Below are 15,427 nucleotides of genomic sequence, written 5' to 3'. Positions count from 1 at the left end.
TGATGAAATAGTCTGTGTTTTTTTTTATCCTTGTAGAGGAAGAGAGTATTGGACATATGTGCAGTTGAGTGGACGTGCTTCGATTCTATAAGACCGATGTTTCTTGAAGTCCAGAGATTTTCCCTTGTGTATAACCGTCTATAGAAACAGGCAGATATTTTCATGTATTTTAAAGAGGTAACGCTGTAACTGTGTGTGTATAGAAAATAGACCTTTTCATATGTGCACATGCTACCAGTTACATTTAAATAATTTGACGCTAAAGCTCTGCTGCAAAACCTAGTAAGCTGCCTACCTGCATCATAGACATCATCAAAGCTGTTCTAAAAAGTAGGAAGCAACATTGTTCTTTTGGTATTATCAATGATTAATCCCAGAAGGTATTGAAAGGAAACACTGTAGAAAAAAATGTTTCTGTAATTAGTAATAACAACTTAAATAGCCAACTTAACTAAATTAGACAAACGTTAACTAAACTTATATGTTAAGTCTGGCATGAACACGTAATTATTTTTCAGAAAAAACACATATATTAACATAAATTTTTTGTTACATTTTAAGCTGTCGTAACTTATCCTAGAAATATTTTTTACATTAAATGCACTGCAAGGAAAAAACTTTATATTTTTTGTCGCTATAGTATACATTGACAATAGGTCATGCAGTAGTTAACATTAAATAACCATGAACAATATTTTACAGAAATTATTTTAAATCTTATTTTATTTTAATCTTTCCATACACTACCATTTAAGTACCATTGCTTTTTCTCAGCAAGGATACATTTTACTTATCGAGAGTGACCAGTAAAGACATTTATCATTTTACAAAAGATTTATATTTTAAATTAATGCTCTTCATTTGAACTTTCTATTCATTAAATAATCCTGTAGAAAGAAAAAATAGTTTTCAGTATGAAATAAATGCTTCTTGAACAACAAATCTGAAAATTTATGAAGATTCGCTCGTGTGAAGACTATAGTATTGGGTGAAAATTCAGTTTTGCCATTTATTACTTTTTAAATTACATTTTAAAATCAATTAAAATAGAATAAGTTATAGTATGTTCATTGTTAGTTCATTGTACCTTATTAATGTTAATAATCTTAGCAAAATCATCACAGACAAAGTGAGAGAAATATTGATTGTAATTATACACTTTTTTTTATTTTACTTGATACTTTTTTTATTTTATTTTAGTATAAAGAGTTTGACAAAAGAGAACTCCAGCTTTCCATTAGGCAAGAAACAGCAAGGCAGCTCTCTGGGTTTTTTTTTTCTTTTTTCTACAGCTTTGCTGACATTCTGCTTTGTGCATAAAATAGTTTTGATAAGTCATAATATTTGTAGCAGCACTTCCAATGCTGTCTAGTTGAAAGGAAAACCCCCACTCAGCTTTAAACTGTTTGGATGGTGAGTTTTGCATCATCTTCTGGTTAATAGAGCTATAGACCGTCTCAAACGAAACACACTGATATGACAGAAAGTGAGTGGCAGTGTGTGTGTGTGTGTTTGAGAATGATTGACAGACATGACACAGCTGGAGGGACAGATGGGAAGGAAAGACAGATAGTAGTGGGCTCCATCTCTTTTCTCTACTTCATCACTGTTTCATGGATAACAAAAACATAGCAGTAGCCTCCCAGAAATCAAAGCCATCCATATGTGTGTGTACCCTGAAAAACTAAAATCATTGGCTTAATTATGAAGTGAGCCATTTCTGCCACGATTAGCATCAAACTGAATTGGTTTGATTGAACAATGGGAGACAGAGAGAGCGTTTGGGTTTCGTTTATGAACCGTTATTGTTACTGAAATTGTATGCTTCACCTTTAAAGACATGATATTTAGATCGTTGGCATTGAGGACAGATGAGACATGTGAAGGAGGTCATCTATGTGAAACTAGAGCGGGGGGATGTGTCCAGATGCTCCAGAATCAACTTCTAAAGCAGTTCAGCGTTTGCGAGTATTCATATAACACCAGTTCATGCTGATCAGGGGTCAAAATGTATCTGTCGTAACTTGATAAACAAGATGATAGGAGTGACTGGAGATGATCTAGATCACATGATAGGTAGAAAATGGGAATTTGGCTTTGGATCTGGTCAACCACTTTCATTTTCACTAAGACTGCATTTATTTGATAAAAATACAGATAAAAACTATTTGATCTTAAAATATACAGTGTCATGTGATCCTTCAGAAATCATTCTAATATGCTGAAACATGTCTTATTTTTGTGGAAACCATTGTATATTTTGATGGTTTTGATGAAATGTTATTTATTTATATAATATTTGTATAATATAATTTATTGTCTTCATAGATCGATTTAGATAGGTTGGTTCCAGCAAGATGCAAACATGTCTTGAAGAAAGCATGTGCGTTTAATGAGGTTTAATGGAGCATCTTGCTGTCAATTACCTGCTGATTTTACATGACGTGATGCTGGTGAACATGACAGCATTGAGTCAAGATTGATCAGAGCTTGTGAATGTGAGGCTGGCTGTTGGGATGTGTGTGAGGGTCAGTTGGTTCTTATGCATGAGGAATTTGGAAGGGGTGCAGCTGTCTCTTTTGTGCAATGATGGCCCAAGCAGATAGTTGCCTCACCAGGTGGCCAGTGGCTGGGAGTGTGTGTGTGTGTGTTTGTGTTGGGGGTATAATGGCCGGCTGGAGAAGAGTGACAATAAAGGCATGTAACCCTGAGACAGGACTGCATGGCACTAATACAATTATAGATACAGAGGCTTTCATTATAGATACAGAGGATTCAGCTGTCATTAATGTATGTCTTCCATGACTAGTGCCTCTCAAACTGAGTTGAAGTGGTTACACTTATGTATTTATTTATTTCCCCAAAGTTCTCTGGTATACTTGATTTTGATTAATTAGTCTTGACATTCTGGAATCAAATATTTTTCCCAGACAACATAGTTGTGCTAGTTTCATTATAATTGTTTGTTTTATATATTTTTATCATTTTTATGTGTGAAAATATTAAATATGTGATGAACATATGTAAAAGTAGTAGTAATAATAATAATAATAATAATAATAATAAAATAAAAATATTATTATTCAGTGGAAGTTTCTGACCAGCCAAATCCTTCATAAATTATTATTTTAATATTATTGACATGTATATTTCAGTATTATTATTTGTAACATATATAACATTATTATTTGTAACATATATTATTTGTAACAATGATAATTTATAATACTTTAAAATGTTTAATTATTATTATTTTATCATTTACTTTAAATGTACAATAAAACATTTCTGTTCAGCCAAATTATTTAAAAATTATGAGTATTATTATTGTTCTTATAAAATATTGTTTTATTATTAGTATTATTACTATTATTATATATAATTGAATATTTCTGTCCAACCAAATTTCTTCATTCCTGGTAACTGTGATAAAATATGAACAAATGTGTCTTGCAACCTTTCTTTGAAAAAGCAGAAAAAAAGTTTTTCGTTGAGACAGATGCAAATAAAATGAGCTACTAACTAATGTAAAATGTCCTGATGCACTTTCAGAAAAAAGGTATAAAAGTTGTTACTGGGGCAGAACCTTTCCAAAAGACACAAAAGAGTCCATATTAGTACCTAAAAGGTACAAAAGTTTATCTTTTGAAAAGGTACCGCCCCGGTGACAGCTTTTGTACCTTTTTGTCTGAGAGTGTGTAAGCTATGAAGCCAGATGTCCATTACACATATCATTCTCCTTCTGTATCTCTTGTTTGTCAGAATAATAAATTCTGTTTATCCCAATCCGTTTCTCTCATTTTGCTTCCAAACCTCAGCTCTCACACCTAGAAACAGGTACATATGAAATGCTTTCGTGACTCTGAGTACATTTTGATTTCTCTGATTTGTTGTGCTGTGATGCAATAGCGAGGAATGCTAAAAAGGCTTTGCCCTTTGTTCAATTTTTGTTTTTTCTCATTTCGCGTTCCACCTTTTCACAGTCAACATAACAGATGCCACTGTAACTGCGTTCCCTTCCTCAGTGTTTTCACATTTCCTTCTCATTCCCTCTGTTCTCCTCTTCATCTATCAGTCTATTTAAGCCTCTGTGGTTAGCCAGCCCCTGCTTGCCCTCTCTTGCTCCCCTCCTCTTTCCTGCATCTCCACACCCCCCTCCACATCCCCTCTTCGGCTCTCTCGCTCCCTCCATCCCTCCATTTGTTTTTCTGCTCAGTAGCAGACAGCAGGATTGCAGCTGAAGACAGGTTGCTGCTGCGTTTTCTTGCCAGAAAGAAAGAAAGGATTACCGTCCGGAGGCTGCACCGCGGCGAGGCAAGTCCGTCTTGTTTTTCTGCATGCTTTCAGTCTCGATCTCCTGAGATGCGGGCAGCAGATTAGAGGGTTTGTGGGTGATGTATGGGGCTTAGTGCGTGTGGTGGATGCCTCATATATAGGCTAAAGGGTTGGATTGGGGGTGGGGTTGTTGTGGGGGTGGGGTCCGGGTTGTAGTGGGGTTGAGTCAGGGGATAGAATCAGAAAAAAAGAGTGAAAATTTTACCTTTCAGTCAAATCTCGTTCACAGGGACAGATGGCTCCTGACTGAGAAACTTTCTCATCAGTATGATTTATTTTCAAGCTATTGTCTATAGAGTCCTTTTGGGGCACGGACCTCACTTTTCCTCAGCGAGCATGTATGTGTGTGTGTCAACGCATGTATATGTGTGTGTGATGGAATGATGATGTGGCAGAGGGAGTACGGTGCACTGAAGGGCCATCACCCTTGATGTAATGAGCAATGATCAACTCACCACCTGAACAAAAGCATCCAGCGTTGAAGCAGTGCAGTGAAATTCAGTTTGTCACTGCCCTTCGCACAACAGTGCACACTACAGATCCCTCATATGCTGTCTCTGACAGGTTACTGCCCAGTCATTTGTTGTCTTATGATGTTAGACATCACAAACATTGTTGCTAGGTAGATCTCTGCATCTGAGAGAATGTGTCTGTTCATTCTGTGACTCGTAGCTTTTGTTATTTCAACAAAAAGCAGGTGTTTTTGGGTCGAATAGGCAAGAAAACAAATGCAGCTGCAAATTTGCATCTTCTTTTTAGCTAATTGTGTTAACGTAGTCTTCACAACCACCCGTGTCTGTGGGAGCTAGCTAATTAGCATTTAGCTTGTGTGCTACTCTGTCTGCTGACAAGCAACTTGCTTTAACCGCAGGCTTGGAGACGGTTGATCTGAAGAACGCCTCGATTGCGAGTCAGCTACGATTAGTAGTTGGAAGAGAGATAATACCTGCAGGGAGCACAAACATTCGGGTGAGTTTCAGCATTGACGGTCTACGTCTGGATGGTGTGCTTTTTCGCTGTGTCACATGGTTTAATCAAGGATGTGGTTTTTGCCATCCAAGGTCTGGTCCTCTCTGTTTGGGTTCGTCCTGTATTTCCAGGCTCCATTTTGATATGTCAGCTCAAGCTTGATATCACTGAGAAAGCATATGTGGGCGGCATACTGAGAAATTTAACGAAATGTTCAGAATCCGAATCCCATTCAACGTTTTCTTTGGCTAACACCTTGTTCGGAATAGACGAGTCTTCTCAGGCTGTTCTTGGCCTGAAATGCCCATTCACTCACAGCACTTGACATTCTGAATTCAAAGATATTTTGTGATTAATTTGCAAGTCAAACGCACCCACAGAAAGTGTTGATCACTGTGAGAGTGGACTAACTAGAGACCAGCATCAGGCCTGTCCAGGGGGCACTACTTTGGATGAGCGGATTTAAAAAGAGGTTTGGGGAACAAAAGGAGAAGAATGCCTCTTAAGATACCACTCCATTCATGTGCTTTGTCAGAACAAGAAAGACCAGGACTGGGAATCTGCAGCAAGCCTTTTTTATTTTTTAGATGTCCTTCAATATTGAAGGTTGGAATTACTCCTGGAAAACTAAAGTATCTTCAGCTTAGTTTTCAATTGTCCTTTATCCACATGGAATGGCACATACTTTCCTTCCTTAACGCACTCATTATAAACCGACTGTTCATTTCTAAATTAAAGGGATAGTTCACCCAAAAATGTATGTTCTGTTATCATTTACTCACCCTCAAGTCAATCCAAATCTGTATGACTTAGTTTCTTCTGTTGAAAACAAACAGAGTTATTTGGAAGAGCGTTTAGAAGAAACAACTTTAAAACGGTGCTGACTTTCAATGAGACATTTTTCTAAATATCTTCTATGTTTCACTGAAGAAAGAAAGGGGTTGGAAAAACATGAGGCTTACAGAACATTCATATTTAAGCGAACTATTCCTTTAATCATGTACCCATCACAGAAAAGCTCTAAAGATGCAGCTCTACATGCATACTAATGCCTTCACCTCCATTTTTCACACAACAAAGCGATTCTGGTTTTCTACAGAGGTTGGAAATTTGATGTTATGTAAAAGGTGAGCTTTAAATCCAAATCACAGCTCCACGGGGCTGAGAAGATGATTCACGCTGAGCTCCACCCCAAAATAGAAGCTCATAGACAGGCTTCACGACACAGTGTGTTTCTGTCATTACCTCTGGCCTATTTCCTCAGGGTTTCATCTGGAAATGCGTGTTTGTCGTTTTGCCACTGCAATCATTCAGCTCTGCGGGCAACACGGGAAGATTGAAAGATTTGCTTGAGAATTATGGGACTTGTTTGATGGATGAGGGAAGTAATTTTGTTGAGTGGCTATTAGTGGTCAAACGGCTATTCAAAACCAGATTCTTTTGATTTAATTTAATTTCAAGTTCACACGCACATTTTAAGCTTAATGTTGAAAGATGCAGAACAATATGGGGTTTTAATCCCAAAGTGATAAGATTAATTGGAGAACAAAATCATTATTAACAAAATTAAAAGGTTATGAAATAAAATATCATATTACTTTTTCTTCTATAATGGAACATTTCAAGTTCACTTGCACATTTTAATGTGAAAGATGGAAATCAGTATGCAGATTTTAGGTGATGAAACCATATTGCTAAAAACCCAACAAAAACATTACTCGTCATTACTCACCCTCATGTCTTTCCAAACCTGTATGACAGACTTTCGTCTGTGGTATGCTAAAAATGTAATAGGAAAACCCACCACATGGTGAAATTGTACCTTTTTTAGGTTTTGATACCATGTGAAAGGGTTCAAGCCCTTTCCAAAACTGTTTTTATTTTGTCCATAAGTTATGGCTATCTGAAGTTGGCTGATAGCTATGATTTTCAGGAATGGAATTTTGAGAAAAGCGGGTTTAAAGTGAGACGGGTTTCACTTCACTTCAAGGTTTAACGAGAGCTCTCTGTTAAGAGCGCTATACTGCATCAGTTTTCCATTGTTTATCATGGGCATAGTGTCTGAACTTTTGATCACCTCTTGAATATTTAGATTAGTTAGAAGTTTACATTTAGAAAAGCAAGCACAGCGCAGCAGTTTGCGCACCTGTGCATTTAACTGACTGTCATCACACTTTTTTTCATAGTTTGGCTGGTCCTGCGACTTATAGTCAGGTGCGACTTTTTTATCAAAATTAATTTGACATGAACCAAGAGAAATTAACCAAGAGAAAACATTACCGTCTACAGCCGCGAGAGGGCGCTCTATGCTGGTCAGTGCTCCTGTAGCCTACACTGAGCAGCATATGGCGCCCTCTCGTGGCTGTAGATGGTAATGTTTTTCTTGGTTCTTGGTTCTAAATAAATGCGACTTATAGTCCAGTGCGACTTATATATGTTTTTTTCCTCATCATGACGTATTTTTGGACTGATGCGACTTATAGTCCAAAAATTATGGTAACTTCATCCGATCCTTCATCTCTGCATGTGAAAAAGTCCCTTATAACATCATTTAGGGCACTGATATCAACAAGACTGAGCAGACTGAGATGAGCAAGATAGTTTAAGTGAACTTTACGTGGCGTAGTTACACAGGACTGGCGGGAAATTTGCATTGATACACCTTTATCATATAGGTTATGTGGTTTATTTATATAGGTTAACTGTTTTTGTGGTGTTAGGAGAAAGCACCTCCACAGCACGTTCTTAACATATAAGAAAGACCGTCTTTTCTGCTTGCTGAAAAAAACAAGTGAATTTTGCCAATGTGTTTTCAAAGATGATAGACAAGATGTTCTAGAATAATAATTTAATGAAAACCAAATTTTTACAAAAAGATTTACATGAAACCTATTTTTCATATTTTGTGAAAACGTCCCAGCATGACATCCGACAGATATCAAGAAAAATGTCTTTTTTTGTCCATAAAAAACATCAGTGAGGTCCAGTGTTGTTTGGGACGCTTGGAATTTTCAATGTACAGACACAAATAGTTAAAACATTCTTACCATCTTATTTTGTGTTCCATAGAATTAAGTAAATCCCTCTAACTTCCATAATGAAACACATTTCTGAATTGGATAATATTTAGTAGGAAATTATGTAGCATGGGACTTACTTTGTCTTTTGGGTTTTCTTAGGATAATAGTTTAGATTGTTTCTCTGTGCATATGGACATAATTCCATAATTAGAAAAGGCATTTGGGGGCATTTTACATGCCGGTGAGTCTTATGAAAACCAATGTTTGTTTTCAGGCTCAAAAGAAGCAAAGTTTCCTTACTTTAGCAAAGGAAAACAAGTCTCCTCTTGGCTTATATAGAAAACCTCCGACATTCTTCTTTACAAATCCTAGTTTTGTACTTCTAATTAGTGACTGTTGTTTTGATCTCTCTGCTGCATATCCATGTGCATCACTACTGAGCTGGCCATGTGTAATTTTATTTATGGTTGAACTAACCTTTTAACATAACTAATACTGATGTAAAAAATATAAAGTCAGTTTTGATTTCACATTCTTTAACTGCTATAAGACTAAAGATTTAAGACTCATTGGTCAGTATTTTGTCTGCTTTTTATGGAGGCTTAAAAAAAAGGCGGCAAATGACTCTGGCCAAAATGTGGTAACACACAGAAGCCCTCTCCCCTGCTCCTGCCGTATGCCCCAGTGGCCTGTTGGAGTTAAACAATAGTATTGTATGCATGCACGTGGTTGGCCTGACCAGCCTGATTTTTATCTCATTCAACCTCTAATCCCCATCCGAGCCTACCATTTGATTGCCTTAGTCACGTCATATTTGTATATGTACGTATGCAAGTGAGAGAGAGAGAGTGTGTATCTGTCTGCAAGTGTGTGTTGGAGAAGAAGGAGGGGGGATGTGGCGGAGAGAGAGAGAGGGAGAGAGAGAGAGAGGTGGGCGGGCGGAGGTGGATGAGTGTGAGCCTGAAGACGTTTAGCTCAGATGGTGTTTGCTGTGCGAGCCTCTCACATTGGCTGAGCTTCAACGCTGGGCTGGACGACTGCTTTACAGAGAAAGAGATCGAGAGGAAGAGGAGGAGGAGGGACGACAGACTGGGCAGAGCTAGCAGAGATTCAAGCATCTGATGCTCACCAGAACAGGATTCTGGGATTTTCTACTCTTTTTCATTGGATTTCATCTAGTTGTGCAAGATCTTGAGTGGATTGCTTGCATTGGAGTTATCAGCTGCGAGATTTTCCGCTGAGGTAATATTGCCATTTTCCCCCCAAATATCACCTGGACTCCTCGGCTTCCGGGGTCTCACAGTTGGGGTGGGGAATGAGGGATGCAAAAAGAGTGAGAGAAAGCTGGCAGCAGGAACGTGGGGAATGTAGCTGAGAATGTGACCGTCTTGAGGGATGTGAGAGGATGTGATTCGTTGAGGATGGCAAAATGGTGCACCGCGTTAGCTGCTGGAGCGTGCGCGTACGTGCTCGTTTGCTTGAGCGAGTGGAGGTTGAATTAAGCTGTGGTCACTTGACATGTTGGAGGCCATTATGTTTGGAGTTAAGCAGTGTGGCAGGCGTCTCTCTCTCCCAGCCCCCCTCCCATCCACTCCAGTCCTATGTCTGTCTCTCCGCTGCAGCCGCTGTCTCCAGCCATATCTGTGTCTGAAAGGCTTTCTCATGCTCTTTTTCTCTCAGCCTTTCATGTAAGCTCAGAAAAGATGACCATCTTGAAGGGTTTTCTGTGTCTGAGTGGTCTTAATAGGTTAAATAGCTATATTCTCTGGCTCGTATATAACAGCCTGGTGTTTTATGTAGATTATTTGATGAAGATTTGAGCCATGTAAATCTGAAACCAGGAATAGGCCTGCTGTGTGTGTTCGTATTGCATGGCATTTCTCTTGTGAGCTCGGTTTTCGTCTATCAAATCAGCTCATCAATGCATTGATCAATATATTCGGCAAAGCATTATTTGGCATGCATTGATCAGTCGTTTTGGCACAGTAGATTGGATTTGATGGAATTCTGAATTCTGAAACCATGCTTTGTTTTGAAGTGGAGGTCTTTTTGGGGGATATGCTTGTAGAAACATCTCCATTTTGTTAACGGGTACTTGAGGGGTGGAAAATGCTCGAATCGGGGATCTGTGTTGTGGATTAACCCTTTGCTAGGACAGATGGTTCTCTCTCCCACTGAGCCGGAAGGGCTGGCTGTCAACATCAACATGGGTGCACATCCCCGAGCCTTTCCCGATCATGAGTTTTCCCTTTCCCAGTGTCTCCCGGTTCCAGACATGAGATGCCAAGTTTATCCTCTCATGTCTCTCTCTTCAACCTTCTGTTTTGCCTAGTGTAATTCATGCTGGCTCAAAATTGTTTACTAACATACTGGCCAAACATACTTGAATCTTTTTTATAAATACACCAGCTTGTATTTATAGATGACATGCACTGAACAGTGGTGCCTCATTATAATATTGCCAATGCTGCCATTAGCTTAAAGCCTTATGTTACAGCTATGGTTTTTTTTGCACTCCGGTTCGTGTTGTGCCTAAAAACACTCCTTTACCATGGTATAATTGCTGTAATGCAATTTTACTTGCACTAACGTATTGCTTTGGTAAGTCATTTAACAAAGCTTTAGTTATATTTGATTGTGCAGATGTGCTAGTTAAACAATGATCGGTTGGTTTATGTATAATGTGAAATGTTAAACTATTGTGCCATTCAGTGTGTTTTGATAAATCTGTAGTGATCTGTCAACAGTTTGGGGCGTCAGTCACAGAACGTAAGTAGAGGCTCTCAAAGGCCTTTGCTGTGACAAGACTGTCAATATCTTATATCCCTTTGAACTCTACTGACGTCGCCTCCAGCCTAGACATGCCATTTATTTGTGCTTCGCCTTTTGATTAATGCTTCTGACAAAGTATAGGTGCTTACTTTTTGTACTTCAAATATTCTCTCTTCTAGTCCATGACCGTCTAGATAGGCAACAGATGGTTTAATAACTTCAGTGATGTTGTCAAAGGTTAAAAGTAAAAAAAGATATTTGGGTGATCAACTTATTTGCTTGTTTAGTGTAATTCGATGGTGTTTGTTTCATCATTTTACAGAGAAGCTCTAGCTACTAGGTGTTTGTAGCCCTGCTTGCGGTTTCAGTCTTAATGCAAATCAAATGGCCTTGCAAAAATCCATCATGTAAAAATGCTTCATGCGATGTGAATCGGGAGCCGCATTTCATTCCAGTGTGGGGAAAAACTGGTCTCGTAGTTCTGTCTGAGCCACAGTTAAATGCTACATGCTATAGTTTACACATTAAGTACACATTATTAGTAATTCTACTTGTGCTTTTTATTACTCAGAATTGATTTTCTGGTTTATTTTGTATACATGATCCTTTCAGAACACAGATAAAAGTCTCTCTTCATTTAGAAAATGGGAATAGTTGAATCGATTAAATCAATTATTTTTTTGAAACAGGAACTTGTGGCACTTCCCTCTTTTAAAAGTCCATCATCTTTTAGTTTTATTTGTCGTCACATCTGTGAACAATGCATTGCTTATTGTTAATGCTTATCAGAAGTAGGTGGTAAATGAAGAGATACATTCTCATTTAATTGGACAAAAAATTTTATATACAAGTACGAGTTCAAGAAGCAGCATCAACATTTTTTATCTGTTTCAAATTTTCAATTTGTGCAACTGCTTAAAACACCAGCTTTTATTAGTACACTAATATTCGATATTTACTTGAAATGGTCTCGTGAGGAGTCATGCACTTGTGAGGAGTCATATGACATTACTACAAAAAGAACAATTGTGTATTTGTGTATAATGCAATGTGTTTATGCGGGTTAAGGTTAAAAAATTTTTTTTTTTTATCGAATAACCTTACAATAATCAAATGATCTTGGATAAATTTTTATATAGACAAAAACATTATTTTCCACATACTGTACATTATTGTTGCTCCTCTATGCTCCGCCTTTCTGAAATACATAGATTTTTACAAAGCTCAACACTCTGAAAAGCAAAGCTATCCAGCGCGTTGTGATTGCCTGAATACTTCAAACGTATGATGGAAATTTTACGCCCCTTACCATAGTGTGATGCCATGTCCCGGTGCGACGAGACAAAACCAAGAAAACCCATACAATTGAGGCATTTGTTGCATCCAGTGGGGATATTATTACTGATTATAATGTCTTATACTGTCTTTTTATGCATAGAGTTAAAAAAACAAGTCTGCATTTGTGGTCTGATAAAGGACAAACAACAAGCACTACTCCACACTGCTCAAAACTTGCGTTTATATAGTAAGTGGCAAATTCTTAAAATATGAAAACATACTTACAGACTGTATGTCAGAAGTGCCAGACTATCCTTGCAAAGTTGGAATTGCCCCACTTTATAGAAACAGCATTTGTGCTAAGCCGGCATTGTAGGCTACTCTCCCAGGAAACAGTTCTCCATAAAATGTGCTACACGCACACACAAATATTTTGGTTGAAGTGTTCTGGAACAGTGTTGTGCTGTTAACCACAGATTTCTAGTTGTGTCCTCTTTTGGAAGGCCAAACAAAGTAGTTTCACTTTCACAACGCAACACACAGTGTCTCCATGAAAAAAAAAAACTAAGTTACACCATCTTTCTAAACATTTGGGCGGCATTATGCAAATTGTCCCACACAGTGATGTAGACAAGTGGGGGCGTGTTTAAATGAGCCATTTTAGGAGGGCGTGGACAAGTCTTAACTATTTAAAAGAATATATTTGTGGGTGTGAGACTTTAGTCTTTGCAACTTTAGGGATCTTATATATGCACGGACATCTTGTAAAGAGGAAGGAAAGCTTGAAATCACATCATATGACCCCTTTTAAGTTTTGCCACTCATTTGATTTGTTTCATCATTTTTCCAGTCATGTCACTGCCTTTCATTTATAGATTATAGAGAGAAGCACATGCAGTGAAAAAGGAAAGATGACAAGAACGAAAAAAGAAGGAAGTAGGAGAAGAATGAGAGAGAAAGAGAGCGAGAGCAGCCTGTATTACTCACTGGGTCAGGCTCATGAAAAATTTAATCAAGCCATGCAGATAACAGCTTCAGCTCAGAACAAACACATCCCAGTGTACGAGAGCATTTTTCAATTAGTTTTTATGTATTTAACTGGGAGGGCATCAGAAAACGCATGAAATTGCTTCTGTGAGAGGAGCGCTGGAGATTTAGCATCTCGAACTAACCCAGTTTTTGTTGTAAAAAATATTGCAATCATGCTTTTATTTCAAGGCAAAATCCACAGGCCCTTTATAACTTTGGAAATGCGCAAACATCTGAATGCTGGTTTAGTAATAGTCTTGACTATTATTAGAGTGATGATGATAATGAGTCGTTTCCAAATGCGTTAACAACAGCCTACGCTACACCGCTAACTGAATCACGGCCGTGAGGCTCAGAGTCACTTAAAGCCTTGCGTCTGATTGATTGCCTCTCCTGTTACTGCAGTATTGCTCTCCAGGAATGCAATACCTCCCGTTAAACGCCTTGATCCGCTTTATAACTGGACAATATGTTGTATGTACGATTTCACAATGCCAGGTAACTTGTGTTGTGGCTGGGAGAGGTGAAGCTGACCTACTATGAAAGAAAACAAAGAAGTTCTTTGTTGTCTGGATTGGGAAAGGAAAGGGTGCTAGTTTCACAGTGCTGCACACCTTTGCTTGACCTTTGAGGATTTGAATATGGATGCAGGCTAATTTTGAAACTTATTATGTAGAGGAGTCATCAGACTGCTGAATTATACAGGCTTGGTATTTTTGTCTACTTTGCAACTGTGATTTTTTTCCCCTCATTGAGTGATTAGTATGCACATACACGCATACCGAGTGTTAAGTTGGCACAGAGACCGGAGTTTTGAATTCAAAGCCTTGTTACACTCATGTGAACCTAAAGCTGACATCTAGCTTTATGATTCAAAGCTGCCTGCTTTTTAATTGGTGTGTGTGTGTTTATTTTATGGTGTTCGTCATCAGTCAGTTAGCATTGTGCCTCTGCAAATACCATTTGACAATGTTTTGCTAAAGCTATTTCTTTTGCTCATACTTAGAGATTTGTTACCGGGAGGATTTTGATTGGATAGGTAACCTCTAACCCGTTTGTGCTATGGACAGGAAAGATAAATATATGTTGTAGTTTGCTCTTTTCTTTGTTGACATTTTCTTTTGATACAGGAAGTTGGAGCAGGATATATCGAAGGGCTGTTCACCTTTTTAATAAACCAATATCCCAATGATTTGTTTATTGTTATTGCTAATCAGAAGTATTGTAGAAAGCATTTATTATTATGCTTTTGTGAGAGCAAGATGTTATATATGTACACACACATTACATTTATATATTCAGACTTATAACTAGATATTCAGATTTATTTCTGTATATTCAGAATTACTATTATGCTATTGTGAGAGCAATATGTTTATATATACACAGACACACACACACACACACACACACACACATTACATTTATATATTCAGACTTCTAAATATATATTCAGATTTTAAAATGGTCGCCAGACAGTGTGAACACATGGAGACGCATATCTCGGTATGCAATGATCTGATTGAATTGAAATTACAGGAGGTATATAGTAATAAACATATCAATTGGTTCAGACATCAGGTAGGATATTATTATTATGTCTTTTTTTAATATATAATCTGAGCTCAAAAATGGAAGTGTGCTTAAGAGATAGTTCACCCAAAAATGAAAATTCTGTCATCATTTACTCATCCTCAAGTTGTTCTAAACCTTCATGAGTTGCTTTCTTATGTTGAACCAGGAACCAGGAACTAAATAAAGTTCCAGGTAAAAAAATGCCCCTCAGAAAGTTCCTGCTCATGAGGTGGTACTTTTTCAAAGTTCCGGAACTTTCGGGGATGGGACTTGGGCGCTAAACATGCTGATCGGTTGAGTTCATGCTGCATTGTGATTTCAACCACCATTTATTCGGATCATTTTCAAAATATAACTGTTGTTGTGTCATGAAATTTAATTGTAAAAGTATTTCAGGCGAGAATGTAGTGGTTTAAAACTCAAATCTGTTGTTTATTTCTGAAGACAGC

The 15,427-nt window shown here is 37.8% G+C and overlaps 1 protein-coding gene across 16 annotated transcripts in view; it reads left to right on the top strand.

Moving 5' to 3' along the window:
- Nucleotides 1-15,427, top strand: part of LOC127967998 (membrane-associated guanylate kinase, WW and PDZ domain-containing protein 1) — a 118,738-nt gene that overhangs the window by 52,047 nt on the left and 51,264 nt on the right. The window contains exon 1 of one of the 16 annotated variants that reach the window (XM_052568806.1): nt 4,293-4,314. The exons of 14 other annotated variants lie outside the window; for them this stretch is intronic. The gene's annotated coding sequence lies outside the window, so the exon portion shown is untranslated. Of the gene's footprint in view, nt 1-4,292; nt 4,315-9,405; nt 9,567-15,427 lie in introns of those variants that run through there. One more of the 16 variants, XM_052568805.1, reaches the window with a different exon arrangement.

Source organism: Carassius gibelio, chromosome B11 (genome assembly GCF_023724105.1).
Source record: "Carassius gibelio isolate Cgi1373 ecotype wild population from Czech Republic chromosome B11, carGib1.2-hapl.c, whole genome shotgun sequence".
Classification (NCBI taxonomy): Eukaryota; Metazoa; Chordata; class Actinopteri; order Cypriniformes; family Cyprinidae; genus Carassius; species Carassius gibelio.
Note: the sequence above shows the minus strand (reverse complement) of the source record. Positions and strands in the feature narration are given on the sequence as shown.